Raw genomic sequence first — 17075 nt, 5'->3', positions numbered from 1 at the left:
TCCTAAAAGTCCCCACAATGAAATCATAAGTGAACAACCTAGCCTAGGGAATCATGCTATCCTGTCTAATTCTATCATTCCCTTGGAGGCCAAGGTTGAAGAAAAAGTGGGTAATTTAAAAGATAAGGTTTGGTATTTATACTTTGATAGTGCAGCAGTGTGGGAATTGTCTTAAAATCTCCCCTTGGTCATATTTTCAAATTTGCCTATCGGTTAGAATTTGAAGCAACCAACAATGTGGTTGAATATGAAGCCTTGTTGTTGGGTATTGAATTGGCAAAAGCTTTGAAATTTAAATTGCTAAGTATCAAGGGTGATTCGGATTTAGATTTCATGCAAATTAAAAATAAATTTACATGCAAAAATAATAGATTAAAAAATTATATAAATGTTGTGTGGGATACCATGGAGTATTTTGATGCCATTAACCTTGAAGTTATCCCAAGGGAGCAAAATAGTTTGGCCGATGAGTTAGTTGTTGCTGCTTCCACCATGCAATTATTTGATAATTTAATCGAAGATAAAATTAAGATGGAAATTGTTTTTAGACCTTTTGTCCCAGATAATTCTGAGCATTGGCAGGTCTTTGATGATGAAAGACAAATTATTCGCTTCTTAGACAATTTGGATGAGTTTCAGGGTTTTCAAGTAAATTATAAGGAGGATGGACCTAATAACGATGAAGATATTTTAAATCCTACTCCTCGGAATGTTGTTGCTCTTGAGCAACACTTTGATCGACATGATGTTGTTAAGAAGAAAGAGGAAAATAAAATTGATCCTGGAGAGTTTGTTGAAGTAAACATTGGTACATCTAAAGATCCTAGAATTATTAAAATTGGTAAAGGTACTAATGATGATGAAAGAAAGAAATTAATAAATTTACTTCACGAGTATAGGGATGTTTTAGCTTTTTCTTACGATGAATTAAAAGGCTATAGGGAAGATGTTATGGAACATACTATTCCCTTAAAAGATGAAAATGCTAAGCCATTTCGTCAGAAACTTAGACAAATAAATCCTAAATTGGCTCCCTTAGTCCAAAAGGAACTCACAAATATGCTTGTTGCTGGCATTATTGCTCAAACTAGGCATTCTACATGGTGCTCAAATTTGGTGATCGTTAAGAAAAAAACAGTACAATCAGATTGTGTGTCGATTTCAGAAACCTTATTTTAACTTGTAAAAAGGATAATTACCCTTTGCCTAATATGGAGACCATGTTGCAAAGAGTGACGAGATCCGGGATGATGTCATTGTTAGATGGTTTTTCCAGGTATAATCAAGTCTAGGTAAAAATGGAGGATCAACATAAAACGACTCTCACCACACCATGGGGAACATTTGAATACATAAGAATGCCTTTCAATTTAACGAATGTTGGGCTACTTTCCAAAGGGCTATGGACTATGCTTTAAAGGGTTTAATTGGAAAATTCATTGAAATATATCAAGATGACCTTACTGTTTTTTCTAAAAATTGTATTGATCATATAAGTCATCTTAGGCAAATTTTTGACAAATGTAGGGAGTTTGGCATTTCCTTAAATCCAACTAAATCTATCTTTGGGGTAATTGAAGGGAAGTTACTTGGTCACATTATTTCAAAGGATGTGATCAAGATTGATCCTGAAAGGGTTGAGGCAATTCAAAAGATTCCTCTACCCCATAGCCTAAAATCCCTCCAGTCCTTAGGAAAGATAAATTTCCTTAGAAGATTTATTCTGAATTACGCAGAATTAGAAAAGCCTATTCAAAGTCTTTTGAAAAAAGACACAAATTTTCTATGGAAAGAAGACAGTAGAAAGGCTTTTCAAGAAATAAAGAATGTTATAGCCAAAGCTCCTGTTTTACTCAGTCCCGATTATTCCAAGGATTTCATGATTTTCTCTTTTGCTTCCGAGGATACCATTGTTGGTGTCTTACTTCAGAAAAATAAAGATGGGCAAGAACAGCCTATTGCTTTCATGAGTAAAGCGCTCCAAAATTCTAAGTTTAATTACACTACCATGGAAAAGCAAGCTTATGCCTTAGTTAAATCTCTGATGCATTTCAGGACATATGTGGGATATTCCAAAGTCATAGCTTTCGTCCCACATTCCATTCTCAAAGATATATTAACTCAAACTGATTGCTTAGGGACCCATGCTAGGTGGGTGTTATGAAACCAGCTCAAGAAAAGATAGAAAAGATAGATCAACGCCTTAGAATTCAGCCTCTTCGAGGAGGCAACCTCCTTTACATTACATAAATGAACAATTCTTGGATGATACAAATGAAAAGACCTCCTTTCTATATATAGGAGTCTAAGGGGTTATAACATAATCAGAGCCGACATAACAATAATAATGTAAGGGCATAATAATAACGATAGTGGGCTTCTATGGGGCACAATAGTAACAATATGGGCACTACATGGGTACATCAATATAATAAGTGGGTTATACTAATAACAATAAGGGGTTACACTAGTAGTATAGGGGCCTAACATGCCCCTCTCCTTCAAAAAGCGTTGTCCTCAACGCTTGAGTAGTTCTTGATGCTTCTGTATAAAATTCTTGTCCTCCCATGTGCAATATTCAGTGGGTAAGTCCTTCCACTTGATGAGATACTCTGAAATTGATCGATTTCGTAGCTGTCGGGTTCTTGTTTCTGTGACTGCTCCAGGTTCCAATATGATTTTTCCTTCCTCTTCAATTTCTGGCAATATTGCTTGAATTGGGATCTTTTGCAACTTTTGAGTAAGTAGCCATACTTCTTTGTCCTTCTTCCATTCATCCCTTGCTTCGTTTATCCAATTTGGTTGGATAATATAAATAGCACAAAACAATGCTTCCACATCCTCATCCTTAAAGAGTCTTCCCATTCGGTAAGGTCGCCATTTTTTAAGTGCATGTAGTATTGCCAACATTTCCTTCTCATAAATAGCTTGCTTGAGATGTAGCAGTAAAAATACCTAATCACCTACATCAAAACATTTTTCACTACGATGTTTATCTACCTGTTGTTTCGTTTGATTTTGCACCAAAGTGGCATTATCCTTTAAAAGTTGGAGAACTTGTTGTTGATGCTTGATGTGATCTTTCTCTGCTTGAACCTTTTTCTTCTTGATATGTCCTTCTATCTTTTGAGGAGTGGTAATTTCTTCCAGTCCTTTACAAGATATGGTCGGATTCATTTCTTGATGCTCGATGTGATCTTTCACTTCTTGAACATTTTTCTTCTTGATGTGTCCTTCTATCTTGATAGTTTGAGGAGTGGTAATTTCGTCCATTGAATTACAAGATATGGTTGGATTCATTTCTTCTTTCTCGATGTGATCTTTCACTTCTTGCACCTTTTTCTTCTTGATATGTCCTTCTATCTTGAGAGTTTGAGGAGTGGTAATTCTTGCCAATGCTTTACAAGATATGGTCTGATTCATTTCTTCTTTCTCTGGGGTGATGTCCTGGCGTATATCCTCTTGTTTTGATGTTTCTTGATCCTTTTCTTCTTCTTCTTCATATTCTATGTAAAATAATTTCTTCTCAGCACACCTATGACCTTTAGTGCATTTGCTATCACAATTGTAACAAAGCCCTTTTTCTCTTTTTTCTTCCAATTGTTGTGGTGTAACCCTTGTAGGTTGTGGAAGGCTGGGAGAAACAACACTTCCATCTTTATAGTTGTGAGGGGTATGCTTCTTGGTTTCCATAATTTTGCTTTCCATTATGTCACAAAGCCCTTTTACTCTTTCCAATTGTTGTGGTGTTGCTCTAAAGAAGGTGTTGCTCTTTGTATCCTCATAATGTGCTATCATTTCCTCCGTGAAAATTGACCACGTAACAAGTTTTTTACGAGAACAAAGCCCTTCATACCATAAAAATTGATCTGGTTCTAAATATGAAGATGTAATACATACCTTTTGTAACAGTTGTACACCATGTAGATCAAAATATTGCTCCATCTGAAGTATCCAATTTACCGGATCATTGCCATCAAACTTCCTCATCTTGCTTTTTCTTGATTTTAGGAGCTCGACCTTGAAACGACTGTAACTCTGTACTTTCAGATCTTTAAGTTCTGAAATTGTGACCTGTAGTAGCCTTCTATGTCCTCTTTCCAATGCCACTAGTCTGATCCAAATTGGATTCTCCAAGAAAGAGTTATGCACAATCTCTTGCAGTGACCTGATTATAGACTAGTTCAGTAGAGCGAACTTGTATGAAGTGCCACGTGTCACTATTTCAACCTTTGACTCTGAAAAATATATAAAAGAAAACTACAGTCCGTCCTCTTTCTGTACCTTCTTACGAAATTTCAATCCGATGCTCAGAAAGAAAGTTATGACGATTTTCCCCAGGTCACCTGTTTTGAGTGTAATTCAGGAGTCTGCAAAAAGACCAACTTCCTCAGATCATATCTCCGAAAATATCGTGCGAAAAGCTCTGAAATTCGGACCCAAGGTTCAGCGCGATTTCAAGAAAATTCAAGAATATGATTTGGAAATTAAACCCACCAAGCTGGTTAAGGGTCAAGGTTTAGCCGAGATGTTAACTAAAAGTAACGAAAAAGCTCTTGGTTTGATTTGTCTTAACAATTCATCTTCACCTGAGCTGCAAAGGTTAGAAGAGCATGAATGGTACAAGGATATTATATATTACCTATTGAATCTTACATGTCCTAACCATTTAGTTGCTCATAAAAGAAGGGTACTTAGATTAAAGGCTTCTAAGTATTGCCTCATTGTTAAAATTGGCAACTAGGGCAAAACTTCCTGTGGCTCATCTTATTCATGGCTGATAATATTTTTATTAGATTCCTCTCGTCGAGAGGTGTAGGATTGATATAAAGATCATCCGATTCCGATAAGTATTCATGGAGATATGAATTTATTTAGATTATGGAATTATTATCAAGGCGACCTACAACTCATGTAGGCTCAGAAGCCCAACAGTCGCATCTATTCAAACACCAACGTTGTGTATAAATATAAGAGGAATTTTCCTCATTTGGACTCACTCATCTCATCACATCTCTCTCTCTCTACTGCGCAGAAATGAGTCTCTTCTCTACTGCGCAGAAAAGGGTCTCTCTCTCACACATGTGAAGCCAAAAGCTGTTGAACCTGAAGCTGCAACTGCAGATCCAAAGTTTGACTAGCGTTGACCATCAGATCTCCTCCTTAGAACTACGTTGTAGGTCCATCTGGATCTCCTCTGAAAGCCGCAACTTTTGGTGGTGGAATGAAGTCAATCCGACAGACGGTTTGCAAGATGTCAATTGCCTTAATTTGAAGCCGAAAACTGCCGAAATTGAAGCTGCAACTGCAGAAGTAAAGATTGACCTGCGTGGACTAAAAGATCTCATCTGAACTGCGTTGTAGGTTCATCTGAACCTCCTCTGGAAGCCGCAACTTTTGGTGGTGGAATCAAGCCGATCCGATGGTCGGTTTGTGAGATATCGTCTGCCCTAGTTTGATGATGAAGCCGCTAATGTTGATGTTGCTGATCTAGGGTTTGCTACTGCTGATATAAATCAGATTTATTGTACTATTTCTCTCTACTAAATTATTGAAGATAAAAGAAGATTTGATCAAAGGTTTTCCCCACACATTGTGGGGTTTGTCCCTGGCTAGCCGCCACATCTTGTGTCTCTTGTCTTGGCTTGTTTTCTGTCGATCGTTTAATGTTCTATTTGCACTTTACTTTATGTACATGTGATTGCTAATCTGTGGAATATAATAAGAAAAAGAAGTAAACTGTTATAAGCATAGAACATATCATAACTTAACATGGTTTCAAAGCTGAGGTGAAGACAAAGCCCAAGAAAGAGCAAGAGCAATCACCAAAGACAAGATTGGCAAAGCTATCCTAAAAGAACGATGGGGTCCTCAACACTCTTTCCTGCCGAAGACAAGCTCCATGAGAAAGCTGACTATCACAGATGAAAGATGTCTATCGATCTAACCCTTGAGGATCAAAGAGTGTTGGATCATGTGAGAGGCAATATTGTTGAGCCTCCATCAAATGCCCTCCTGCTACCAGGAACAAATGGAAGATTGGAGAAATTAAAGCGAAGAAGATCATCCGGGACTTCTATCGACAAGCGCTTGGTGGCCTACATCTCTAATCTAGACACCTCCAAGGAAATCTACGATATACTGGTGAGTTTATTTAACGTTTATGATGCAAATCAAGTTTTGTTTCTTAGAAATAAGCTGAGGGAAATCAAGAAGGGTAAAGATGAGAGTATGCAAGCATACTTCTTAAGAATCACCGAGATCAAGAACAATCTCCTATCTATTGGGGAGACTATTACTGACAGAGAAATGGCACTCACAACTCTTGGAGGATTACCATCCGAATGGTATGTGTTCAGGACTACTCTTCTGAACAATAATGTAATTCATGGTTTCAAGGAATTAATGGCTAGATGCATTCAAGAAGAAGCAAGGGTAGAAGAGCAAGAAATTCCCTTGCCTAAAGGTCCTCCTGCTACTTTTTCTTCTCATGCTAAGAAAAGAAATAAATCTAGGTCTAAATCGAAAAGAAACGTTGGATCTAAGGGTGGAAGAAAAGGACGATGTTTCATTTGTAATAAAGCAGGTCACTATGCAAGGGAATGCCCTGATAGAAAGGACTCTCACTGTGACGATGATCAAAATCCCTCTCATGGTAATCGAAGGAATGGAAAATTCAACAGCAAAGGTAAAAGGAATGCTGGAAATCAAGGAAGAGGGCAACCATTCAAGAAGGCTAGAAATTCCAAGTATGAATCTAACACTGTTGACAATAAGCAAACTGAATATTATCTACCAGCTGCTCTATCTACCTCGCTCCTTCGGACTCAATGGGAATTTGGCTCATTGATAGTGGTGCCTCAAGACACTTCACTGGTTACAATGAAGTACTCCATAATCTCGTAGAGAAGGAAACTAACTTGGAAATTGTCCTTGGAGATGACATAAAATACCTCGTGAAAGGTGTAGGCAATGTTTCGCTCAAATTGAATCAAGGTAATACGATTCACTTACAAGATATAGTATATGTACGTGATCTCAAAAAGAACCTGGTATCCATCTCGGCAATGGAAGACAAAGGCTACAAGGTAACCTTTAGCGATGGCAAGGTACGTATATGGAAAAATAATGTTAAAGATGCTTTCACTCCTGGGTTTCGAGTTGATTCTTTATATCAGATCGGTGGAAGTCCGCTAGGTATCATGTCTTGTGACACAACTCTTCAGTCTGAACTTTGGCATTAGAGGTTTGCCCACCTTCATTACAAAGCTCTACCCGATGTAAGACAGATGGTAACAGGGATGCCGGAATTCCAAGTAGAGAAAGAAGGTGTATGTCCGGGATGCGCCGAAGGAAAGCTCAAAAGGGGACCATTCCCATCAAGTCAAAGCAAGACCTCCGATATATTACAACTAGTTCACTCAGACATATCTGGTATGATGCCTGTGAACTCCTTGGGAGGATATTCATATTATCTCACTTTTACTGATGACTATTCTCGAAAGACCTGGATATACTTCCTGAAAAAGAAGGATGAAGTGTTCTCTTGGTTTCGACACTTCAAAGCCCTAACCAAGAATCAAACCGAAAAGAAGATCAAGATCTTAAGAACTGATAATGGGACTGAATATGAATCTAATGAGTTCAAACCTGATGTTTCTCATTTTAGAATTTTTGGAAGCCCTGTATATTTTCATGTGCCGAAAGAGAAAAGAAATAAATTGGGTGCATCTGGAAAGAAGGGAATTTTCGTGGGCTATGGTGAAAATACTAAAGGCTATAGAATCTATGTAGCCGATCAAAGGGAAGTCGTAATTAGTCATGATGTCACCTTTGACGAATATATGGCTCTCAGCAAGGTGAACAATCTTCCGACTTTGAGGAGCTCTCAAGAAGCCGACACCAGGGAACCGAAAGAAAAGGATGATGAATCAATGCCTGATGTAGAAGAACCCATGGATCCGATTGATACTCCTCCACATGAGCCTTCCTCTTCTAGGAAGAGGCCTTCATGGCTTAGGGGGCTACTTGATGATGCTGAAGGACATGCTGCACCCTGAGGAACCTTTCGTGAAAGTAAGAAACCTAATAGGTATCAGGGATACCTGACCATCATGAGCACGATCATACAAAATGAGCCTTCATCATTCAAACATCAAGTATGGAAGGATGCTATGACCGAAGAATATGAGTCTATCATGAAGAATGATGTCTGGGAAGTAGTTCCCAGACCCCAGGACAAGACAGTTGTTACTTCCAAATGGCTTTACAAGATAAAGCATGCAGCAGATGGAAGTACGGAAAAGTATAAGGCTCGTTTTGTTGCTCGTGGTTTCTCCCAGAAGGAAGGTATAGACTATGATGAGATATTTGCACCTGTTGCCAGATATACGACCATCCGCTCGATCATAGCCCTTACCGCTTCACAAGGATGGAACCTACATCAGATGGATGTCAAGACTACGGTCTTGCACGGCTCGATCAAAGAAGAGGTCTACGTGGAGCAACCCGAAGGATTTGAAATTTATGATCGGAAATCTCATGTATGTTGGTTGAAGAAGGCTCTCTATGGGCTGAAGCAAGCACCCCGAGCATGGTATGAGAGGATCGACAGCTACTTGATGAAGCTAGGATTCACTAGGAGTGAAGCCGATCCTAACCTTTACTTTAAGGTTGAAGATGATAAACCTCTCATACTGGTGTTGTATGTGGATGACCTCTTTCTAATAGGTGCAGACCCTCTCATTCTCAAATGTAAGAGGGAGTTGGCTTCTGAATTTGAAATGAAGGACCTAGGACTGATGCACTATTTCCTAGGACTTGAAGTGTGGCAGAAGCCAGGAGAAACTTTCCTATCTCAAGGAAAATATGTGGTGAAGATATTGGAAAGATTCGGTATGGTGGACTGCAAGCTTGTAACTACCCCGATGGAGCTTGACTTCAAGAAGTTAAGCGGTAGTGCTGCTGGACCTGTTTTACGAAATGCTACCGAGTATCGGCAACTCGTCGGAGCATTAATGTTCTTAGTGAACTCCTGTCCAGATATATGCTTCATAGTCAACACGTTGAGTCAACATATGGTTGAACCCCACCACATACATTGGATTGGTGCCAAGAATCTGTTGAGATATCTTCGTGGCACTATCACTTATGGGTTAAGATACACTGTCGGAGATGTGAGACTATTTGGATACACAGATGCTGACTGGGCAGGCAATGTGGAGGACCGTAAGAGCACTTCCGGGTGTTGTTTCTCCTTGGGATCTGCTTCGATATCCTGGATGAACAGGAAGCAAAAGTCGGTGGCCTTGAGCACCGTCAAAGCAGAGTATATTGCTGCCAGCATGGATTCCTGTGAGGCAGTTTGGTTGCGAAAGCTCTTCAATGAGCTGTTTGGATTTACATTGGATACCACCATGATCCTTTGTGACAACCAGAGTGGGATTCGTTTGTCAGAGAATCATGTATTTCATGATCACTCCAAGCATATCGATATCAGATACCACTATATTCGAGATATGGTGCAACGGGGAGCTATAAGGCTCCAACATATCAGTACAGATGAACAGGTCGCCGACATTCTGACAAAACCCCTTGGGAAAGTAAAATTTATAACTTTCCGAGAACAACTTGGAGTTGTTCAAATACCCTCCGATGAGGGTCATGTATGATGCATTGAGCTCTGGGAGCTCCAGGGGGTGCGGGGTGCTTCTTGGAGCAGCATATGACCATAGGATGATTCACTATCCCCTGGTGGTATACATGTACACCCCGTGGTGACATTGTAGCAGGATTGATGTGTTCTCCTGTGAGGCTTGGATTGATGTGTTCTCCATGGCGATTGTAGCAGGATTGATGTGTTCTCCTGTGAGGCCTGGATTGATGTGTTCTCCATGGCGATTGTAGCAAGATTGATGTATTCTCTTGTGAGGATAGGATTGATTAGTTCTCCTGTCAAGGCATCCTACCCATGCAGTCTGGGACTCATGGCAAGTACCTCTCATCCGATCAATGAGCAGGGAAATGAAGTTAGGGACCATAGTAGTACCGATGGACGCATCGTTGTATCTACCGTACTCCCTACGCTAGGATGACCTCCATTGATTTGGGATCAATGATACTGGTCTAGGACCAGTGGTAGGAGTTGTACCATACTATGACACTGACTTCGGGTCAGTTGAGACTGGTCTGGGACCAATGGTACATACTCCGAGACTGACTTCGTGTCAGTGCAGTACTGGTCTGGGACCAGTGAGAGTGGTACATACTATGACGCTGACTTCGGGTCGGTTGAGACTGGTCTGGGACCAGTGGTACACTCTCTGAGACTGCGATACTGGTCTGGGACCAGTGGTAGGAGTGGTACTTACTATGAAGCTGACTTCGGGTCGGTTGAGACTGGTCTGGGACCAGTGGTATGCACTCTAAGACTGACTTTGAGTCAGTGGAGGATGATACTGGTTTGGGACCAGTGGAGTTGTACTCACTATGACGCTGACTTCGGGTTGGTTGAGACTGGTCTGGGACCAGTGGTACATACTCTGAGACTGACTTTGAGTCAATATGATACATCCTCGATCATTTCTTCTTCTTCATAATTCGGACAAAAGCAGAGCAGAATAGAGCAAAACAATACAGATCAGTACAGGGCAGAACAAGACAAAGCAGAACAGGCAGAATAGAGCAGAGCAAGGCAAGGGACAGGCTGTACAGGGCAGTGCATTTGATGGATGAATAGTAACGACCGATAGACAGATTGCAGATGAAGTTCTCCCTAGTTGAGAGGGAGTGTTAAAATTGGCAACTAGGGCAAAACTTCATGTGGGTCATCTTATTCATGGCTGATAATATTTTTATTAGATTCCTCTCGTCGAGAGGTGTAGGATTGACATAAAGATCATCCGATTCCGATAAGTATTCATGGAGATATGAATTTATTTTGATGATGGAATTATTATCAAGCCGACCTACAACTCATGTAGGTTCAAAAGCCCAACAGTGGCATCTATTCAAACACCAACGTTGTGTATAAATATAAGAGGACTTTTCCTCATTTGGACTCACTCACCTCATCACATCTCTCTCTCTCTACTGCGCAGAAATGAGTCTCTTCTCTACTGCGCAGAAAAGGGTCTCTTCTCTACTGCGTAGAAAAGGGTCTCTCTCTCACACATGTGAAGCCGGACGCTGTTGAACCTAAAGCTGCAATTGCAAATCCAAAGTTTGACCAGCGTTGACCATCAAATCTCCTCCTTAGAACTGCGTTTTAGGTCCATCTGGATCTCCTCTAAAAGCCGCATCTTTTGGTGGTGGAATGAAGTCAATCCGACGAACGGTTTGCAAAATATCGACTGCCCTAATTTGAAGCCAGAAACTGTTGAAACTGAAGCTGCAACTACGGAAGTAAAGATTGACCTGCATGGACTAGAAGATCTCCTCATCTGAACCTCCTCTGGAAACCGCAACTTTTGGTGTTGGAATCAAGCCAATCCAACGGTCGGTTTGTGAGATATCGTCTGCCCTAGTTTGATGATGAAGCCGCTAACTCTGATGCTGCTGATCTAGAGTTTGCTACTACTGATATAAATCAGATTTATTGTACTATTTCTCTCTGCTGAATTATTGAAGATAAAAGAAGATTTGATCAAAGGGTTTCCCCACACATTGTGGGGTTTGTCCCTGGCTAGCCGCCACATCTTGTGTCTCTTGTCTTGGCTTGTTTTCTATCAATCGTTTAATGTTCTATCTGTACTTTACTTTACGTACATGTGATCGCTAATCTGTGGAATATAATAAGAAAAAGAAGTAAATTGTTATAAACATAGAACATACCATAACTTAACACTCATGAAGGATGGCCTTGGGTGGCGAAATCCAGAGGGCATTATACTTAGATGTGTTGATGAAATGAGTCTAAAAAGTTGATTTCCAAGTTTCACTCTGGATTGTGGGGAAGGTGTTATGTTGTTAGAAGTTAGAACTACCGCCCACAAAATCCTTAAAGTTGGATATTACTGGCCTTCAATTTTTACTGATGTGCACAAATTTGTTAGAAGTTGTCAGTCCTGTCAACTATTCACTGGGAAGCAGAAGCTAGCTGCCCTGCCCCTTCAACCTGTGGTTGTTGAGGCTCCTTTTCAGCATTGAGGTCCGGACTTCATATGGAAATTCAAGGAAAATTATAGCAATAGCTACTCATGGATTTTGACTGCTACTGATTATTTTACAAAATGGGTAGAAGCCATTCCAGCTAAGAATGCCACTGAAAAAGTTATTATGGACTTTTTTGAAAATCAAATAATTACTAGATTTGGTGTCCCTGCCAAGATCACTACTAACAATGCTAAGGCTTTCAGTTCTATGGAACTTTCATCATTCTGTTTTAAGTACAGCATTGTGTTATCTCATTCATCTAACTATTATCCTCAAGGTAATGGCCTGGTTGAATCAAGTAATAAAAATCTTATAACCATTATCAAGAAAATAGTAGGGAGATAACAAGCGATCTTGGGACAGTAAAATCAAGTATGCTTTGTGGGCAAATAGGATAACAAAAAAGAAAGCTATTGGTAAAAGTCCCTTTGAATTAGTCTATGGCATGGATGCAACTTTGCCAGTGCACCTTAAATTGCCAGCTTACCAACTCCTTCAGCACTTTACTAACAATAAAACTATTGTCCAGAATAGAATTGATCAGCTTGTAGAGTTGGATGAAACTCGTAGGAAGGCTTTTGATAATATGTATAAGAATCAATCTAACATCAAGAAAAGCTTTGACAAAAAATCTCGTCCTAGATCTTTGCAGGTTGGAGATATGGTCTTGTTGTGGGATCGAAAGAATGAAAAACCAGGAAAGCATAACAAATTTGACAGTTTGTGGCTGGGACCATACATCATTCGAGGCATTGTTGGACCCAACTCATTCCATTTGAGCACGTTGGAAGGCGAACCATTGGATTTACTCGCGAATGGCCAAATGCTCAAATTGTACTTTAGAGAGGACATTTGATGCCACTGCGCATCATTTGTATTGTATTCCTAACCCTACACCCTTTTATTTTAGCGTTTCACTTTGTAGTTATGTCAGATTTCATGTTACTAGACTAGTTAATAAATGAAGAGCTTATATCTTTCATGTGTTTAATATTATATGATGATTTTTTGATGGATGCTACTTATTTTATCTTGTGTATTGTGTGGATGCAGATTCTGGATTCTCACATTCCTCCGCTGCAGCGACGTGTCCCCAAGTAGAGCCAGATGTTGACCACTATGTGTCAACGACCCATAGCAGTACACCCCCTTTTTTCGCAAAAGGGATAGCGCCTGATCAATGTGTCTGTGCCATCCAATTATCATCATCAGCCTGATCATCATGTTATAATGTAAACCCATTCTGCATGTACATGATGTAAATAATCACAGCAAAACCATGCCATATATGTAACAACCAAGGTAAACCTACCTTTCTAGTGATGATCCCCATTCTGGGAGGTTTTTTGTCTCACCGATCCATTCTTGGATGGTCGACAGAGTTTTCCCCTCCAGGCTTACCCCAAAGTTGGAATGGATTTTGTGGCTAGGATCTTAGGTGAGTCCTAGTGTTCTAGATCAAGTCTATGTAAAAGTAATTTGGCAATAATCCTAACTATTTGGTTAAATTATTTTATTACAGATTACTTGGTCTGTTGGAATATATTTGTGTCGCAGAAATGGGTGGTCTGTGAGGGTCTATTACAAATGGGTTTTCCCCCTTATGATGTAAAAAATACGAAAATCATGATGTAAAGTGTCTTGAAGAGTTGGAAAAATAATTTATCCCCTCATAGGTTGATTAATTAAATTTTCTAGCCAAAAATTAATTAAAATCCTAAGCCAGAAATTTAATTAATTCTAGGTCCTATGTAAATTAATTATTTTGCTAAATTTTAAACCTTTGATCCCTGGGGATTAAGTCAAATTCAAAGTTAAACTTTTGGGGAAATTAAATCAAAAATTCTATTTTTTAGTTAATTAAAATGCATTTAATTAAAAATTCCGAATTTCCTCAAATATTTAAATATTTCGACGGATGAGATTAAAAGAAATTTTAATCTTCATCAATGGTCGAGATTGCTTTGACGAGGATCACTCGAACTAGTTGTTGGAGGATTTATCTTTAAATAGGAAGTCATTTGTCAGTTGATCTATCCGATCTCTAAGTTGGGAACTTAATAAGAAGCTCTGGTGTAATTTTTTTATGGATAATAAAGAAAGACTTTGGGGTTAAATCCTGTTGGTGTTACTCTTCATGGAAATACTGTAAAATGTGTTATTTTCATGCATAATTTTTTCTAAAGCCATTGATTGTAGCTTCTAAAGAGTGATTTAAGTACAGGTATCTTGCTCAGTCACTGGGATTTGAATAATAATTTAAATTTTGAACATAATAGCAAGTATCTCTATTTGTCTGAATTTTATTATTATTTTGTCGCTCTATTTTTTATGGATGGATTGAATTTTGCAGGGAAATCTTGATTTTAGATCCTCGGGCGTTAGGAGAAATTTTCAGTTGGCCCAGCGAAATTCCAATCCATATTTTCTGAAAAGCCCAACTAAATTAGCTTCGGGCTTATCATAAGATTTTATTGGTGATGCACGAAGGGTTTCGAGTTAGCACCTCCTTTAAAAAAAAAAAAAAAATTGTGCAGTATAATGATAGATCTGGCTACTTAGAGCCTTCAGCTTGTAATTATTGTAATTTAACTGGTTTTTTGGTTTCATCATTGTATATATCGTTTTTGGGTGTTTCATTTTTGTCATTATAGGTACAAATCTGAAGAAGAATTCCTGTTTGAAGCCAGATCTAGGCCCTGGAGGGTAAGATCTAGCCTCAATATCACTTTGAATGGATATTGTTCAAATTTTTACATTCCAAGGGTTTTAAAATTATTAGATCTAGAAATTTTTAAAAGGGTTACAGGGATCAACCTAAAGCAAAGGGACACATCATTTTAAATCAAAATTTTCTGAAAAAAAAATTTGAGTTTCTGGGCTACCATCTATCTGCTGACTGGGTTTTTCGATTCTCTGCAAATTTCAATTTTTATTTTTTTTAATAAAACCCTTATCCCTCCATTACTCCAACCTTCATCTCCCTCTGCTGCCTGAGGTTTTCCAACTGTCTGCTGTAAATTTCGAATTTGTTGTTCCTCATCTTCGACCTCTGAATCCCCTCATTTTGTTGCCATACCCCTACTGCCCGAGCTCGCTCCTCCTATCTATAAGCAGTCCTTGACGCAACTGCCCTCATCCTGCAAACCTGCAGCTCCAAACGCTATCCATTCTCCATCCACCGTCGAGCTCCTCTCTTCCCTTCCGCGTTCTCCCATCCGCCATTCTCCTTGCCCACTACAACCTCAACCCGCAGCCGTCACCTGTGTGGTCCTCATCTCTACCATCCGCAGCTCCCTCGAGCTCTTCCCTTCCGCGTTCTCCTTGTCCACCTGCGCGTGGATCGCCTTCTCTCCACCTACATCCCTTTCTATTGTTGCCAGCGTCCTCTCCTTCGTTGCTATCCCTTCCATCGACTTGCCATCTCTCTTCCGATGGCTGCCCTCTCCATACGCCGCCGTCAAAGTCGACCTACAAACAAACAACACTCCACTTTTTTTTTCTTGCTTCATTTTGTTTTATGTTTTGCATGACTTAGGTTTAGGGTTATAAAATCCGATTTCATTCCTTTTAGTTAGATTCACTTAAGTTCGAATTTTTTATTTTAGTTGTTATTTTGATTTTATTTTATTTTATTTTATTTTAATTTTTACATTTTTTATTTTTTATTTTTTCTTATGATTTTTTTATTTTTATTTTGATTTCCTTTCCTTTTATTTTTTTTATTTTGATTTTGGTTTAAACATTCAAAAAACATTAAAAATCTAAAAAAAATAAAAATTCTTTGGTCACTTTAAAATTGCTAAGGAATTAAATCAAAAGAGGAATTTGAGCTTTCACATTTAAAAAAATTTAAATTTTTATGTGGCCTATGGCCCATAAAAAGTTTAAATTTAATTAAGTACTTTTGATTTTTATTTTTGGTCACATTAAAAAATTTCATTTGCCACATTAAATTTACTTCATAAACTTAGCACATTAAAAATTTAACTAAGGGATAATTAAATTCTAAATCTAAAGCTCCTTGGTGTCTTTTTGTGTGTTAAGTGTAAAATTTTAACTTTTGTGGTAGTGATTTCTCTATTGTCAAGTGCATTTAATGTTTTCGAATCATATCTAAAGATTGATTATATGAGAAAGATAAATTCTAGATTTGGGATCATTGTTGAGCAGTTAAATTCTTCACGATATTTAATTGCTAGAAAATATTGCATGATAAAGTTTTGGGCGTTTACATTTAATCATTTATGATCGTCACTTTCGCCACATTTATAAATTGCTCTGGATAACTTGTTTTTATCTAGTTTATGGTTAATTGAATATAAGGCAGTGGTCTAAAATCATTTTTATCTTGTGGTTATGTCTTATTTTATTAGATCTATCCATCTCAGTTAACCAAGACTCGTTTACATTCATCAAGTTGTCCATCTTTAGGTCTCCTAGAGCCTGTGTTTCACAGGTTATCCTCATTCATTCACCCCGGGGACTACCCCTCTTGACTTGTCTAGGAGAGAATCTAGATTCTAAACGAAGTAAGGATTAGAGTGATGGCCCTTACTCTGAGTGTTGTCATGGTGCCTAAACACTTTGTGTGACAACACCTCCTACCAGCCAAGTTATGACACTAAGTCCACACGTATAATGTAGTTAAATCAGTGTTTTATGCCAACAATTATAACTATCATCACAAACAATTACATATCATCTCAGTGTCCACTTTCCAGATAGATAATGACTCTATTAAACAAGTACATTAGAAATGAGATGGTGCTCCATTGAGGTATATAACATGAAAAGAGTGCTTAGGTTACACAAAAACAAATACATAAATATGACTATAGAAATAAAGTTTTGCTTGCTACTAGCATTCAAAATGCTTAAAATGTAGAGAATAAAAGTTGTCAAACACAAGTGATCCATAT

At 38.6% G+C, this 17075-nt stretch overlaps 1 protein-coding gene and 1 pseudogene across 1 annotated transcript in view; both read right to left on the bottom strand.

Moving 5' to 3' along the window:
- LOC149264889 (uncharacterized) overlaps positions 1-17075 on the bottom strand; it is an 89146-nt gene that overhangs the window by 53259 nt on the left and 18812 nt on the right. The window lies entirely within an intron of this gene.
- The window catches only part of LOC149264887 (uncharacterized), a 158733-nt pseudogene continuing 157048 nt past the window's right edge, over positions 15391-17075 (bottom strand).

The sequence above is a fragment of the Pinus tabuliformis genome, chromosome 6 (assembly GCF_031772625.1).
Source record: "Pinus tabuliformis cultivar Carrire ecotype Pingquan chromosome 6, CPIR1, whole genome shotgun sequence".
In the NCBI taxonomy this organism is placed as follows: domain Eukaryota; kingdom Viridiplantae; phylum Streptophyta; class Pinopsida; order Pinales; family Pinaceae; genus Pinus; species Pinus tabuliformis.
Note: the sequence above shows the minus strand (reverse complement) of the source record. Positions and strands in the feature narration are given on the sequence as shown.